A 17,344-nucleotide genomic window follows, 5' to 3' on the forward strand; every position below is an offset into this window, starting at 1 on the left:
GGAGAAAAAAATAAAAGTAATCCAAAGACTTCTTCAAAGTTTGAAATACTAGAGTCTAAGAAATTCTAAGAGAATTTAGATAAGTCAAATACTCTCTTCCTTTCTTCTCCTAGAGTATGGAGTCTCCAGCAGTAGCACGAGGAAGACCCAAGTGTGAAATGCACTGTTGTGGGGATCAGTGTTTTCAGAAACTAACAATTCTTGCAAAATAACAAGCCAGAGGCTATGTGTTATTTCTTTCACACTTATGGGCAAAACCTGCTTTCCATAACAAAAACAATAACAACAAAATGCAATGCTATTGCCTTGAGTTCCCTTAGGTAGATATCTTCTCTTTTCTCCTCTCCCAAGGAGAAATTTTTAGCCACTTGTTGAGAGCAATAAATGCCGTTTTCCTGTCCCGGTAATTTTCCCACTCCTCACTTGAGAAGCCTAAATTTGTGCATTTCCAGGAGTGGCCTCCTCTCCACCCCTTCAAAATGTTGCCCTCTCCCTCATGGCAGTTAGCCATGGAAACATGACAGACAATTAAATGAAGTTCATATGAGATGGCAAGATATGTTTACAGCCTTTTGAACTTTCTTCTACAGCACCCTTAGGTCATATGACAACATCCAAGTAGGGACTCTGAGGCACGATAATGGAAGCCCTCTCTCCTCTTTGTTCCCCCACTCTCCCAACAATGAGAAGTTCAGGGTTATGATGAATGACGTTCCACCACATGTCAGCTGCAGGTTTCAGCAGCCATCACCAAAGCAGTTTGCTTGCTCCACATCAGGTCGATAAACAACTGAGAGCTAACTGACCGTAATGGTATGTACAAGTTCCGAGTCATTTTGCTTATGGCCATTAACAAGGTCTTGGCTCAATAAGGAAAGGAAGCATTTATAGACTATTTTCCCCAGACCAGGCCCCATACCTATAGCTCCCCTACATATTCTATGGAATCTTTTCAACAACATGCAAAGTAGGGTGGTTATTCACATTTGCGGATAAGAACCATTGATTTCTCTCTGTAGGTAAGAAGTGGCAAATAAATGTAGGTGGATGACCACCTACTTTGTACAATGATTAAAAGATTGTACACAAAATGTGAGCGAGTTATGAATACAGGATGCTTAGACGTGCAATTGTTATAATATGCATTAAGGCTATATACATTTTCTTCCTGCTACAAACCTCCACAAAGTTAGTGACTCAGGACAATGCCCATTTATTACCTCTGTTCTGTGGGTCATAAATCTGGCTGGAGTTCACCTGGGTCCTCTGCTCCAGGTCAAACAAGGTTGAAATCAACATATCATCTACAGCTTAATTCTCATCTGGAGCTCAGGGTCTTTTTTTTTTTTTTTAAAGGTTTATTTATTTATTTATTTTAGACAGAGAAAGAGAGAGAACACTGGAGTGAATGAGTATTGGGAGGGAGGAGCAGAAGAAGAGGGAGAGAGAATCTCAAGAAGACTCCCTGCTGAGTTTGGAGTTGGACGCGGGTTTCAATCTCATGACTCCTGAGATCATGACCTGAGCCAAAATCGATGGTCAGACAGTTAGCCTACTGAGCCACACAGGCACCCCTGGAACTCTTCTAAACTTATTCAGGTGATTGACAGAATTCAGTTCATTGTGGCAATAGGGCTTATTGTGACTTTTTTCTTTATAGCCAGCGGAAGAGTGTCTGCTGCTCCTCCTTGTCTCCATGAGAGCTCATCTAACTAGGTCAGCCTCGCTCTGTATATGCTCCATTTGAAGGGACTCAAAGTCAGCTGATTAGGGACCTTAATTACATCTGTAAAATCTCTTTTGTTTTATATCAGAGCATACACATGGGAGTGATACTCCATTATATTTAGCGGTCTTGCTCACAATTAAGTGGATGGAGATTTTAGAGAACACATACTCCAGGGCCAGAATCTTGGCATCCATTTTAGTATCCTGCCTACTACAAAGGGTGTTAATGCTTTTTATCCCCATTGGTCACAAGGTGGACATCAACTGGCAGAATTGTAGATTGTTTTATTTTCAAAATATTTAATAAGATGTGGTTAAATTGTCCAAAAGCAAATTCAAGATATTCAGCTTCATGAAAAAGGTGTTATTTATATCTCATTTTCATAGGCATCTTATCTTTTAATTTTATAGATAGTTTAAATATTTTGAAAAATAACTTTTTTAAAGTATATGTAATGAATAATTTTCATTGGCTGAGTTTTTTTTTTTTTAATACTTTCTTGATTCATATTTGTGGGGCAAGACAGGCTGCTTTGGGCCCTCAATGTCTCTGCAAGTCCTTGCTGGCTGAGCTAAAACCACAAAGCCTACACTTTCTCACCCTGAGGTGGTTCTGCAGCTGGTCATGTAACTAATTTAAATAGGTTAAGTTGACCACAACATGACTTCCCTGAGTCTGTTCACTACTTAGGGTTATTAAGTGAGGCTACTGAGTACCTCTTGATAAATTGTTTGCCATTTGAATATCCTTTGAATCAATTAAAGGAAAACTTGTCCAATTTAAGAAATGGGCAAAAGACTTGAATAGCCCCTTGACAAATGAACCATAGTCCCCCACCTGGGGATATGCTAGGGTTAATTAAGAAAACTAACTTCATGGGGCACCTGGGTGGCTCAGAGGGTTAAGCCTCTGCCTTCAGCTCAGGTCATGATCTCAGGGTCCTGGGATCAAGCCCTGCATCAGGCTCTCTGCTCAGCGGGGAGCCTGCTTCCCCTTCTCTCTCTCTGCCTGCCTGCTTGTGATCTCTCTCTTTCTCTGTCAAATAAATAAATAATCTCTTTAAAAATTAAAAAAAAAAGTAAGAAACAAACTTCACAACACCAAATCCCACTGAATTGAGATCCATCCATTCCAGGTTTGGAATTTCAGGGTACAAGACTGTGGACACCCAACCAACATGGCTTCAGTCTTCTGAGGAGAGGACAAATCCACAGAGAAGTTGAAGAGAAGATGGAGATACTAGTGCCACTTGAAGATGAACCACTTTGTCTCGTCAAAGAGTTCTCTTAAAAAGAAAAAAAAAAGTGACACTAGTTAGCAAAATGTATAGATAAATTCAAAGAATAATAAGACCATTTAAAAAAGATTTTATTTATTTATTTGAGAGAAAAAGAGCAAGCATGAGTGGGGAAGGGGCAGAAAGAAAAAATCTCCAGCAGACTCCCCACTGAGCAAGGAGCCTGAGGCGGGGCTCAGTCCCAGGACCCCAGGATCATGACCTGAGCTTAAGGCATATGCTTAACTGATTGAGTCACCAGGTGCCCCAAGACCTTTTTATACTATATTTATGTCATTTTCTACCAGCCTGATGAAATAACTTGCTCTTATTTTTAACTAATTACACCTGTGAAATCACTATCACAAAACAAAGAAGAAAAAGAATGTGACAAAATAAGCTAAATAGTAAATCTAAAGATCAAACCAAGCAGAAATATATAAACAAGCAAAATTTTTTAAAAATGTTTCCAAAAATCAATTTTTCCTCTTTTCCAGTGGAATTTCAGATACTTTTCAAATATGTCCCTTAAATATTTTTGCATTTATAGGAGTAATTTTCCCTTGGTAATAAAATGCTGATGACTTTGGTGTCTGATGAGTAGATATGTTTATAACATTTACACAAACCATAGTTTGAGGAAATAAAAGAAAGTCAATTTCAAATGAAAATTAAACTGCTCAAACTTCTTCCACACCACATACAATCACATGGGGTTAAACAAAACAAACAAACAAAAAAAAGCTCTCCTTTCCCACAAAGGCAGCCACTTTCCCAATGTCCCTTTCTCAATCAAGTTAAGAAACAAAGCCCTCTTGGGTAAATCATTGCAATGCTAATGAAATCCAGACAGGCAACTTGAAACTTGAAACAGAAAAAATAAAATTATCCAATGGAAATCACTTATTAGCTGTCTCTGGTTCATTGGAACTAACAAAATGTGGAAGAAACATGACCTGAATGTGTCACGGATGATAATGATCTTATGTCTATGCTGTGTTTTCTACCCAGATGGATCCAAAACACTTTTCTGAGTTTCCTAAGGGGTGGGAAATAGGGAGTTGACCACTAGCCCAAATTAATAACTTCTGGGATAGCTAACAGCATAGGTTAACAACCAGATTCGTTGTTACCCAAGAGTTATGAGAAACTCAACACAACTCTAGCTGCAACCTGCTTCCTCAAGAGTACTGAAGAAAGAAAATGACCCGCTAGTAATCTGTGTTCACCCCAGACCTGACACTTGCCTTTGGAACCAATCATAAAAATAATGAAAAATTCTTATTGCCTCTAGTATAGATATTATTTACTTGTTTTTATCTCCTAAGCTCTTTCCAGAATGGCTCTTGCAAGTATTAAACCATCCCGGAGTGAACCAAGGAAGCAGGAGCAACCCCATGGATTTTACTGTTCTGTATAAATGTTGGCCTGTGGCTGCTCCAGCCCTGCCATCCCACACACGCATGTGTATACACACACACACACACACACACACACACACACAGAATTGGGCTCAAAAAAAGGAGTAAGTTTGGAAAAGTTATTGGAGCAATGAGAAAGAGGAGAAAGAAAAAAAATGGACTCCCTGTAGACTTAGAAGCCAACCTCCAGAGAAAAGGCCGCCTGCCCTCTCAACAACTGTCCAATCAGCTTCTGAGAACATGGGCCAAATGCTTTCTGGGAAATACTTCACCCACTTTCCACAGAGCCTGATGAGACTATGTTAATCAGACGCTCCACTCACCCTTAGAGGAAGGGCAGGTACATGTAATTTTGGCCAACGGAGCACTTTTATCCTCAGAATTTGAACTGTGAGTAAAGGGGCAGAAAGATTCAAAGTGTTTGAGGTCATTTACTCCAGCAGTAGTGTGTGGACAAGTCTGCTGATTCCCATCTCCATCACCTACAAAAATGTGCCTAAACATTTCACTTTGCTTCTCCATTCCAAGAGGCATTCATTTTGAGTAGACCTTTTAATTGAAGTATAATAAATATATAGGAAAATGCATAAAACGTAAACACAGTTTCATGAAACTTTACAAGTAAAGCTGTGTATTCATCATTCAAAAGATATCAAACTTAGCTACAAGGAGTGTGATCTACATACCAGCAGCCTTGGCATTATTCAAAGCTTGTTAGAAATGCAGACTCTTGGGTCACACCTAGACTAATTCAATCAGAATCTGCATTTCAACAAGATTTCCAAAGAGATCCATATACACAAGAAGCATAGGTATAGAACATGACCAGCTCTCTAGAAATCTCCCTTTTTAATTTACTCAGTCATTAGGCCCTCAAAAGTAACCACTTTTCTGACTAACTCTGAATTAGTTTTATCTGTTCTTAAACTTTCCATGAATTGATTCATGGTATGTATTTGGAGGGATCTGTCTTCTTTTCGCCAACATGATGTTTGGAAATCCTTCTGTGTCTTTGTATTGAGGAATTTGTTCTTAATTTTAATTGATGAATGAACCTACCACATCTTATGTATTCCTTTGTCGATAGTCACTTGGATTGTTTTCAATGTGAGAGCTATTATGAATAATTCTGGTATGATCATGGCCTTTGGAGAACGTATTCATGTATCTGTTGGGTGAATTTTTAAGATTAGAATGGCAAGGTTATGGAAGATGTGTATGTCCAGTCCTGGTAAATACCGACAAAGTGTTTCCCAAACTGGTGGCCCCAGTTAACACTCCCACTATCAGAGTATGAGAATTCTGCTTGTCCTACCATCCACTAACCAAGCTCTCCATCCTTTGGCCCTGTCAGATGTTTGTCTGGTGGTTGGATGGTTGGTTTAACAGTTCTAGTGGTTATGTGGTGATCTCGCACTGTCATTTGAATTTGCATTTCCCTGTTGATTGGAGCTATGGAGCACATATTCATATTTTTTGGTCATTTGGATATCTTTTTTGTGCAGTGACTGTTAGAATCTTCTGCCCAATTATTGAACAATGTTCATCCATCATTTTCCTTTTAAATTGTAGAATTTCTAAAAAATTCTAGAGTCTCTAAATGAGTCTCTTATCAGATATGTTTTTCTATATCTTACTCTACTTTGTGACTTGGCTTTATAAACTTTTTTTCTTAATTTTAATAAAATCCATTTAGCAATCATTTTTTATTTGGTTAGTTCACAAAATTATTCTGTTTACAAAACAGTGGCTGATGCAACTCTAATCTGATTTCCCATTTTGGTAGTGGAAGATAGAGAAAGAAAAAACAAAACTGGAAGATGATAATCTATCCAATTTGGGAAGATGACATGTTGCCCGGAAAAGTATGCCTTTTGCTTACACTGACATTATTTGTAGGAATGATATTACTTTTGTTGTAATCTAATGACACAATGGATAACTTTTACTCAGATACCCCTAATCCAAGAAGTAATACACAGTCTACCTGTCTAAATTATGGAACTGTAAGTCAAATCTGCTGTGTTTATGTTACATTGCTTACCAGACCATGGTGTCATCAGCCCAGGGCAACTCTCTTCCCTCAGAAGTTAATGCTCATGGATTTCTTACCAGGAATTTCCCTCCCCACAACATCATACTTTAAAAATAAAATTGAACAATTGCTAATACAAAATAATCAATGGCCAGTTTTTCCTGCCAAGTATACACTGGTATAATTATCTAGATAATCTAAACAAACACCTTGTTTTACCAGTATTTCCTTAATAACAATTCTTCTTATCAAATCTTTATTATGCACCTGTGGTATGTTAGATATGAAGAAAGCCACCAAGGTAAGTATTTTTCCCTATGGGTTCGTATAACATTAGAAGGGCATCTGTAACATGGAAGAGGAAAAAAAAAATCACACCATCTCTCTTCTAAGAAAGGATGTAATATTAAAAACCAAAAATGTGGCCATGTCATCCTCAATTGCTGTAAGGAGAAGAATTAAAATGGCATGCTTCTTTTTCCCCAGTGAATATTGATTTAGAAAAGACATAAGTTACTGTGGCCAGCAGTGTAGAAAACAGGAACTGTGTATTAAGAACTGTGTATTTCATTCAGGACACTTGATAGAATATAATTTTATTTAATTTGACATAAAAACTGATATGATGAATAGTGTTAGTCCTGTTTTACACGTGAAACAATGGGGACTCAGAGAAAGTTAAAGGAACACTACTATGGCCCCAATCCCACAGCTGGTAGAGATGCACCTGACCTGAAGGGTAGGACGTTCCAGTTTCATCACTTCCGTTTAGGATATTTCCTCAATTCAATGGAGTCCCTTTCTTAGAGAGGCTGGTCATTCCACACCCAGGACTGCCCTCTCTCCAAGCAGGGCATTCAACTCAGCCCATTCATCACAGCCCCCGAAACCCATGGAGGAATCACAAGTGTCAGCAGAATTCAAAGCACGTCTGGTGTGACTGAGGAACTACAAAGAAAGTTCTTACACCCTAGACCTTCCTTGAGCAGTTTGGTGTGCCTCTGGATATATTTCTTGGGATTTCTTGCTCCACTTTCAAGGCTCTAGCCTTCTTTCCAAGCTTCCTCCTTTGGTTTGCTTATGGAAAAATTTTCCATCTCATTAGCTGTATTCAACTGGAATCTTGAGGACAAAACATCCTTTGTTCAATCAGGAATTAAGTAAAGACCTTAAGAGCTTTAAACTTTCGACGGTCCTGGAACACTGGTTTTAATAATTATGTCCTGTGTGAATAATGAACACACCTGGACTACACCCGACCATACTTCATAAAGAGTTCTATTGTAGTTTGCGCTGTCTTTGTATAAAAATGAATCATAATCTGGAGTGTGAAATAGCGGGAGGAAGGGATTATAGTGGAAACAACATGGGCTTTGCCATCAGATCACCACCCAACTCCAGGTCTGTCTTCACTCATTGTGGGACCAAAGGCATCTGACTCTGTTTCTGAACCTCTGTGTCATGAAAGGATGCCAAGAGGATGTGTGGTGAGCCATCAAGAGGATAAGACTCTAAGAATATTATGCTGGAGGGTATTTTTGTTGTTGTTGTCTGCAGTTTTTTTTTTTAATCTTTTTTTTAATCTTTTTTTTCTTGAAGTTTTTTTTTACTTATTTGACAGAGACACAGTGAGAGCAGGAACACAAGCAAGGGGAGTGGGAGAGGGAGAAGCAGGCTTCCTACTGAGCAGGGAGCCCGATCCAGGGCTCGATCCCAGGGCCCTGGGATCATGGCCTGAGCTGAAGGCGGACGCTTAATGACTGAGCCACCCAGGTGTCCCCTTTTTAAAACTTTATAACCAAAATTCTCTCAAATAAGCACTCCTCATGTCAAGACACCATACAAACATGTTAAATCTTGCCCAGGAATCTGGCCATCTCCAGATATTAATGAAAGAAATTGGACAGCAGAGAATCAGTTGCTGGGTGAGAAATGGTCAGGGGAGCCTGAGATGAATGCTATTTGGAAGGCCAGGCATTGAGGTAAGCATGAGGTTGTGAAATCAAGCCATCCTGGGGAAGGATGGAAGACCACACGCTACGAAATCCAAAATTCAGGAACCAGGGCCGAAGTCAAAGCCTGACTTAGGAAGGAATTTATTTTATTTTATTTATTTATTTTTAGATGTTCTTTCTTTCTTTATTTATTTGACAGAGAGAGGGAGAGATCACAAATAGGCAGAGAGGCAGGCAGAAAGAGAGGAAGGAAAGCAGGCTCCCTGCCAAGCAGAGAGTCTGATGCGGGGCTCCATCCCAGGACCCTGAGATCATGACCTGAGCCGAAGGCAAAGGCTTTAACCCACTGAGCCAGGTGCCCCTGGGAAGTAATTTAAATAGAACTTCTGTATGTTTGGTAATCAGCAAGAAGCAGCCTCTTCTCTCAGACTCTATTTAGAAGACCCAGCAGCAGAGCCAGGGTTAGGACTGGGGTGTTATCCCAGGAACGGAGCAACAACATGGAACAGTGTGTGCGGGTACAAGCTGAATCTCTCGATGTATTCTCTGGGGTCATTCAGAATGAGTCTGGTTCTTTTAAGTATTTTGAGAAATCTATTCCATCTGCCAGGAAGCGGTCTTCCCCAAGTCAAAATTCCTAGTTTTCTTTTACCTGGGTTTCATTTTATGATTTTGAGTAGTCATTATGGGGTCACTTTCTTCCGAACACATCACGATTTATCAGTTGCTATCTTTAAACAAAAGGACATGACCACAGTAATATTCTTCTGTGTTCCTGGAGGCCATACTTCCAGAAACTCAAAGCTGCTTTGCCACGGGGAGACAACTTAAATGACCAGGTCTGTCCTGCTCCCCACCATCTCCTGCTAAGCTCTATCTCTAACCGGAATCTGTGCCCTGGCATGTTTGTGGATCTGTGTCAGATTTCATTTATGTCTGAAAAACAGAGTCTACATCATTTTACAAGATCTGACTCTAAAGAGGGGAGGAAACACTCCCTCCTGCCAATACTTCTTGTATCTAATCCTTACGTGCAGGTTGCCAGATCTTTGAGTAGGCTCATTAATTTACTTAATTATTAGATTTTAGAAATAATTGAACCCTCAATTTAAAAAGCCTCAGGGCATAGCTCAATAAAAACTTGCATTAAAATATCAAAGAGCATCCACAATAATAACAAAAATAAAATTGATCTGCATAAAACTGCATCCTCATGACTTTGGACAGACCAGTTTATGAGATTAGTTGAGCCTCCTGCTATAAAATGACTTCATCAGAGCCCCCTCAGGCCTGGCAGACATGGGCTTAAAAGACATGGTTTCCATTGATTTGGGCATCCCTGATACCTTCAGAAAGATGCAGGATATTATTGGGTCTGTCAGTGGAGAAGCACTGATTTAAGCATCATGGGCTCAGGGACTACAATGGACAGTATCACAAGTCCTAGGTGGTCACATGACTTATCTGGGCCCTAGTTGCCAAATTTCAAAATAAAGTCATTTGCATAGATGACCTCCATGTTTCTTTCCAACTCAAACATTCTTTGAGTCTGTAAGAAGAGGAGTGGATGAGTTAACAGCATTACTAACCACACAGAATTCTGTTGATGCTTTATATCTCAGATATTATACATTGAGGCCAGCTATCTGATGTGTTTTCCAAACTTCAAAATCGTGTTGCCATTAGCAGTTCACGTTCATTTAGAATCCATGGGCCCAAAGTGATTTAGGGAAGTTTTTAAAACACAGAGACGATGTGATCCCTGCCCTTGATATGCTTACAGCACAACTTTTGTTTCGCAGTTCACTCAATTATAATAACGGACTCCTTCTCCATATGCAGAAATATCTCCCAGAAATAATTAGCTGCAGACACAAAACAATTAGGTGGTTGCAACCTCATAAAATGCAGTTGTTAGTTAATTGGCTCATATTCACATTGTGATATTTGCATCTACCCACCTAAGCACCTGCAGAATTTTAGCTCACAAAAATAGAAGCAAGGTTTCAAAAGCATGGCCTGGCAAGTATCGTCAAAGCAGTCACGGTGACCCGTGTTTTCTGTGGGCATCCTTAATAGCACTCGAAAATATTCAAGCATATGGAAAAATAAAATGTTAATCTCTGGACTACAGACTCTTTACGAGGATAATGAATACCAGGGGCTTCGGAGTAATACCCAGACCTCACCTCTGTTTTCTGTCCAAACCTGTTTTCCTCTGTAGGTTCATACCCGCAGGCTTCTTACACCTGTGGGCATCGGGTTGTATTTTGGAGTTTTGTGACAAATGAGAATGCCTCTCTGGGGGGAGGGTCTTGTGGATGGTAAGCAGACAGCAACGCATATTTGCTTCCAGGGGACTTTTCCCGTTTCCTTCATGGTTTGAACCGAATACTTCACTCACCCAAGTTCTCCCTAGTGACCAACTGTATATTAACCATGCCAAGCTTTTGAACCCCAAACCCAGGGTTGCTTGTTGTTGTTGTTGCTGCTGCTTTATTTATCTGTGGCCTCAAATTTGGAGCCAGAATCCCACCACTTAGCTCTAACTGAGTAAGGTAACCAGGCCTGATACACTGGCAATGACTCTCTCCTTGACCAACCCTTAGCCAGGCTCCTCTGAGTGAGTGCTGTCTCCACTAGGCTTAAATCTTGGTTTATAAAAAGTGGAACAAAACACCAGAAGTACCCTCTACCAGCTCAAAGCCACGTCCCTAGGATGACCTTAGTCCCCTTAAAGTGCCTGCCTGAGAAGACTCAGGACTGCCCGGGGAAAGTACTATGTGTTCCAGCCAGCACACAAGGATAGGGCCACTGTCTCACAGCACCTCTGGGAGTGTGTGTGTGTTGTGGGGGGGGGGGGGGGGGTATGACTTTGATAAGTGCCAGTGAGCAAGCCTGAGTGGCTTTTGCAGGGACCAACCCTGCTTCCTGCTTTTTGCAATCTTTCATTTCCCCAATCTGAGACCCCTTTTCTATTCCCTATTCTCCCTTTAAAACACCTGTTATCTCTGCACAAATTGTGGTTGAGTTCAGTTCTTACTGGACTTCCTTGCCTATCACAATCGTGTAGTACTGATTAAAATCTATCCTCACCTCTTCTGCTGGTGTCAGGCTATGTTTCTCCTTAACAAGACCTACTTAAATGCCCCAGGGCACATGATGTCCAGCCAGTTGAAATAGTTACCAAAGAGATATCTCGACCAAGCAACCTTTTTTTTTTTTTCAAAGATTTTATTTATTTATTTGACAGACAGAGGTCACAAGTAGGCAGAGAGGCAGGCAGAGAGAGAGAGGAGGAAGCAGGCTCCCCGCTGAGCAGAGAGCCCGATGTGGGGCTCGATCCCAGGACCCTGGGATCATAACCTGAGCCGAAGGCAGAGGCTTTAACCCACTGAGCCACCCAAGCGCCCCGGCCAAGCAACTTTTAGACCGGCATTACCACAGCCATGTCTGGCATTGGAGTTACTGACCGCACCTCTCAAATCCACAGGGACCCACTTCAGGAAGACTAAATCCTCCATGTTTCCAGAAAGATTTTTCAGCCTGGAATCAGTGTGCACCCAAGGAGGGGAGCTTGGCCTCTTTCAGAAACCCAGGGATTTCCCAACTCCTTCTCTGTTTCCTCTGTGGAGCTGCCTAGTACTGGCTCCAAACCCCTTTGGCTTGTTTAAACTGCTGAGGTGGGTGTTTTCAACACCTATTTGTTCTGTAAACCCTTGGCTCCTAGCCATCAACTTTCGCCTGCCCTGATAACATCAGATTACAGCTGAGCTGGGTTGAGAATTCAAGCTACTGATCAGAAACCTGGCAGCTTTTGTGAGGTCTTGATACATGACGAAAGTTCGTTTCAGAGGAGGAAGGAGAAGGGAAGACAAAAGGATGGGGGTGTTCAGAAGAAAGCGAGCAGGAAGAGGTGGGAAAAAGAGAAGAAGGAAGGAAAGAAGAGGAAAAAATTAAATCTGATTTCGTAGTAGATCTCCCTATTCAGCAAGCCTTGGCAGGTTGTTTGTTTGTTTGTTTTGTGTGGGTTTTTTTGTTTTTGTTCTTGTTTTTGTTTTTTGTTTTCTGGATTCTCAAAGCAAAGTGGTGGGGGAAAGAGGGAATGAAAGAAAAGGAAAAAGAAAGAAAAGGAACAAGAAGGCACTTTGAATATCAGAGAATGCCAGTACGGGCCAAGCCAGATGCACGGGGAATAGATGAAAGCCCAGTGCAGAGCAGAATGCCACAGCTGGTGTCAAAACTGAATTCTGTAGAGGATACCTGGACAGCTGTCCTGTCACTCCAACACAGGTTCTGTTTACCCTTTACTGACCAGAGAACACTCACTGTTGACATAGAACACATCTGCTTTGAGATACTCACAGAAGTACGCTATACTCATTTCTTCTTTGCACACCACGATTGTTCTAAATATACTATGGAAAAGATCAAAATTAGATAGAATCTTAAAGACTACAATGGAAAAATTTTTTGGAGTAGATAAAAAAGAGGATTGAGGGATGCATACAGTGTTAGAGAAGAAAAAAGCTGAAATGACTTATCTCAATAGCTATTTCTAGAAAAGACAATGGCGGAAACGTATTCGCCAAAGGGAGAGGTGAGTGTTGTAGGGATCAAGGTTAAGGCAGCTCAACTTTTAAAAGAGGTGAGCTCAGGTACCTCAGGTTCCCTTTATTTCTAGTATGATAACTTGGTAACTTATTGCTCATGGAGAGGGAATAACTGGGAAATAAAGTGACACCTGAAGGTTCGTAAAATGAAAGCTGAATTCTAGTTTCGGGTAGGTTACTGACCATAAGAAATTTCTTCTTCTGTCTCCCAAACACCCAGTAAATGATAGTCAAAGACGATAAGGAGTAAAAATAGGTATAAATCTACAAAACCATGAGCCATCAGAGAACCAGAGATTTTGCACATTTCTGGAAACAAAAAGTTCATGGGAGATGCTGTATTATAAACCCAGCAGGGAAGAGACAGCCCAGAATGGGTATAGAGCGAGATAACGCTAAGGAGTTTCCAGGCTGGCTGGAGGCCTCCAGAGGGCTTCTGGTGTTGGACTGAAAGGAAGAAATGAGCCTGAATGGGACGGATTGTGTAATGATCAAGAGTAAGCTTCCTAACTAACCCAGCACACATAACTACTAACAACGTGATGTTTACTCCAAACAAAACCCAAAAAACAAAAAACAAACCAACAACCTATCTAGAGAACACTCAGTAACCAGACGGAATGTTTAGTTCTGTAGAAGAAAGTTATCCTGGTAGCCTTTATTACCCTTTGTCTATGACCCTAAGTCAGAAATCGAAGTCAAACCTGCGTGCTCAGAGATGCAAGTCAAACTCCTTCCTTTCTCATTCTTTGAACTGGGACAGACTGGCATCTTTAGAAAGTTAAGGGATATTTCAGCAGGGAGAAAAAAGATTTAAAAAAAAAAGAAAAAGGAAAAAAGAAAGTAAATAAATAAGAAATGAGGTTCAATAAGGGGTGTGTGGGGGGAATCAGAGGGAAAATCTCTAATAAGTATCCTCAGAGAAATGTGGGAAGATATCATATTCATTCAACAAGAACAGGCTACCATGGAGAATGAACTATTGTTGAACCAGAAGAGTTTCTAGGAATTTAAGGTATAATTGCACAGGGAGAAGAAAGAAAGAAAGAAAGAAAAGTTGAGAAATAAAGATAAATGCATCTCTCAGAATGTGGAGCAAAGGAAAAGAGACGAAATGTTGGAGACAAGATAACAGGAGAGCTAACTACCCAAGAGTGAGGTCTGATGCGACTGTTGAGTAGCGTCAGAGAGAAGAGAGAGCATGAGGTGGGGGAGGAAATCATCGAATTGATAGAAGCAGAGACCTCACAGACGTCAGGGAGACGTCAGGGAGACGTGCAGTTCCAAAATGAAAGGGCTTGTTAAGTGCCAAGCCCAAGGAATGAAAATGAAGAAAACCTACAGGCATGAATGTGAAATTATAGAACACCAAAGATAAAACTGCCTGATCTTAAATGTTTCCCCCCTGAGGAAAGTAAGCCATCTAGAAAGATAGGAGGAAAAGGGGGTGGGGAAGAGGAGGAGAGGAAGAAAGGGAACTATTACACTATTATTATTATTATTCTATGAACTATCTTATTAGCAATCGTAGGTGAAAAGAAATTTCACACAGATGTGGTCACTATTCCTAGATCTCACACTTGCAAGCAATGAAAATTGCACCAAACGTGCATTTTGAAGATCATTTTAGGGGCGCCTGGGCGGGTTCCGTTGGCTATGTATTTAACTTTTATTTCGGCTCAGGTCATGATCTCAGGACCCTGAGATTGAACCCCGCACATTCAGCCCTGCCCTGAGCACGGAGCTCGCTTAAGATCCTATTCTCTCCCATCCGACTGCTCCTGAATGTGCCTGGTTCTCCCTAAAAAACAAACAGACGGGGCGCCTGGGTGGCTCAGTGGGTTAAGCCGCTGCCTTCGGCTCAGGTCATGATCTCAGGGTCCTGGGATCGAGTCCCGCATCGGGCTCTCCACTCAGCAGGGAGCCTGCTTCCTTCTCTCTCTCTGCCTGCCTCTCTGCCTACTTGTAATCTCTCTCTGTCAAATAAATAAATAAAATCTTAAAAAAAAATAAAAATAAAAATAAAAAAGAAACAGACAAAAACAAAACCAAAACAAACAACTTTAAAAATAAATAAACAGGGGCGCCTGGGTGGCTCAGTGGGTTAAACCGCTACCTTTGGCTCAGGTCATGATCTCGGGGTCCTGGGATCAAGTCCCACATCGGGCTCTCTGCTCAGTGGGGAGCCTGCTTCCCTCTCTCTCTCTGCCTGCCTCTCTGTCTACTTGTGATCTCTGTCAAATGAATAGATAAAATCTTTAAAAATAAATAAATAAATAAATAGATAAATAAACAAATAAAAATTATTTCAAAAAGCAGCAGAGCAACTGGTTGAATTGTAGAGATCAAAAATTTCTCTTCTAGATTAAACCAAAAAATGGACTTAATAATTTGAAGTTGGGTATAAAATTACAGAAACAGCATGTATGGATTCAAAAAATATACACATCTGAAACAAGATGGAAACAAAGATGATTCTAGAACAGCCTTTGGGGGAAAAAATTGCTCCACGGAAACATAGAAGTAGGAAAAATTTTCTAAATTAATAAGATGTCTATGTAATATACTTTCCGAGATTCTTCTATCACTAATTTACTAAATTAAATATACTAAGTAACCAGTTGACTATTTTATGACATATAAATACATATAATCAAGTTAGGTCATACCCTCTGAAAAAGCTTTTCACTTGGAAAGATAGTAAGAAATGATTTCAGAATATAACAGAATTACATTATTAATATTAATAAATTAGAAATAATATTAGGTCTGACAGATATTGAAAGGTAAAAGGAGGAAATAGATAGAAAAAGATACAGAGGTTGAATTATATTAAATAGAACTATAGAAAGATAAACTAAGTTGGATACATGAAATCCTCATCAATCATAATGGGAATTCAATAGCTAAATCTCCAGCAGCTAAATGAAGAAATAGAAATAGAAATAGCATATTACTTAATAATTTGAAGGCAAGAACTTCTAGAGTTTTAACAAAAATGGGCAGAAGCGATTGCCTCTGGGAAAGAAAGAATATATTTGGGGCAAATGTGGGATTATTACATTCGAGTGTTCTTCATTAAAAGTAAGACTCCTTAAATGTATAGATTGTATTCAAATGTGCCAGGGCATACTTGTAGCCTTTATTGTTATCTGAGAAGTAGGTGTTATTGAAATTTCAGGTTTACAAAGAGAAAATGGAGACTCAGGGAAGGTAAATTATTACCTAGATACAGCAGCCTTGTAGGTGGTAGAAATGAAGATTTGTTTTTGTTTTTAAGACTTTATTTATTTTGGGGCGCCTGGGTGGCTCAGTGGGTTAAGCCGCTGCCTTCGGCTCAGGTCATGATCTCAGGGTCTTGGGATCGAGCCCCCCATAGGGCTCTCTGCTCAGCAGGAAGCCTGCTTCCCTCTCTCTCTCTCTCTCTGCCTGCCTCTCTGCCTACTTGTGATCTCTGTCTGTCAAATAAATAAATAAAATCCTTAAAAAAAAAAAAAAAGACTTTATTTATTTGTCAGAGAGAGAGAGAGAAAGCAAGCAGGTGGTGCAGCAGGCAGAGGGAGAAGCAGGCTCCCGGCTGACCAAGGAGACCGATGTAGGACTCGATCCCAGCACGCTGGGATCATGAGCTGAGTGGAAGGCAGACATAGACATTTAACTGACTGAGCCATCTAAGGGTCCCCAAAACGAAGTTTTTATAACCAGATTTTCCAAAGGCTATTCTCTTTGGAAATCTCAAAATAGGGATGGATACTACATAGCATTATTCCCAGATTTTTCCTATTTCCTTTCAACAATGTATACAATGTAGTTAAACCCAGGTTTTGGCAAACTTTTTCTAAAGGCCTGATAGTAAACATGTTTTATTTCCAGCCCTTTGTTCTCTGTCACACCATCACTCAGTTCCACCACAGTAGTGCCAAACCACCATAGACAAAACATAAGAGGAGGGTGTGGCTGGATTTGCCCCATGGGCTATAGTTTGCCAATCCTTCCATCAATACATTAACTTGCTCTTTTTAATTTTTCTTTTTGTTTCACTTCTGGGTTCAAGCGTAGGAATGTGTTTTCATTGAACCTAATCTGCAAATTTCTGCTAATGCCTGCCATTATTACATACACATGTTACTTCATGTATCCTTGCCATTCATGACTGATGTCCTTCTCCATAATTTAGCTTTGTATCCCATAAACTGACAGTTACACAGCATTTTTTATTGGAGGGGGTTCTATTGACATATTCGTATTGATCAGAGAAAATCTGAGTAAAAAGATGAAGTAATTGTTTTCAATGGTCAAGAGTAACATGGAAGTT

At 40.3% G+C, this 17,344-nt stretch overlaps 1 long non-coding RNA gene across 2 annotated transcripts in view; it reads right to left on the reverse strand.

Moving 5' to 3' along the window:
* Window positions 1-533: 533 nt before the first annotated feature.
* LOC131835664 (uncharacterized) overlaps window positions 534-17,344 on the reverse strand; it is a 40,031-nt gene continuing 23,220 nt past the window's right edge. For both annotated transcript variants that reach the window (XR_009355309.1, XR_009355308.1), the window contains one exon: window positions 534-3,014. This is a non-coding gene — a long non-coding RNA (uncharacterized LOC131835664). The remainder of the gene's footprint in view (window positions 3,015-17,344) is intronic.

Source organism: Mustela lutreola, chromosome 7 (genome assembly GCF_030435805.1).
Source record: "Mustela lutreola isolate mMusLut2 chromosome 7, mMusLut2.pri, whole genome shotgun sequence".
Taxonomy (NCBI): Eukaryota; Metazoa; Chordata; class Mammalia; order Carnivora; family Mustelidae; genus Mustela; species Mustela lutreola.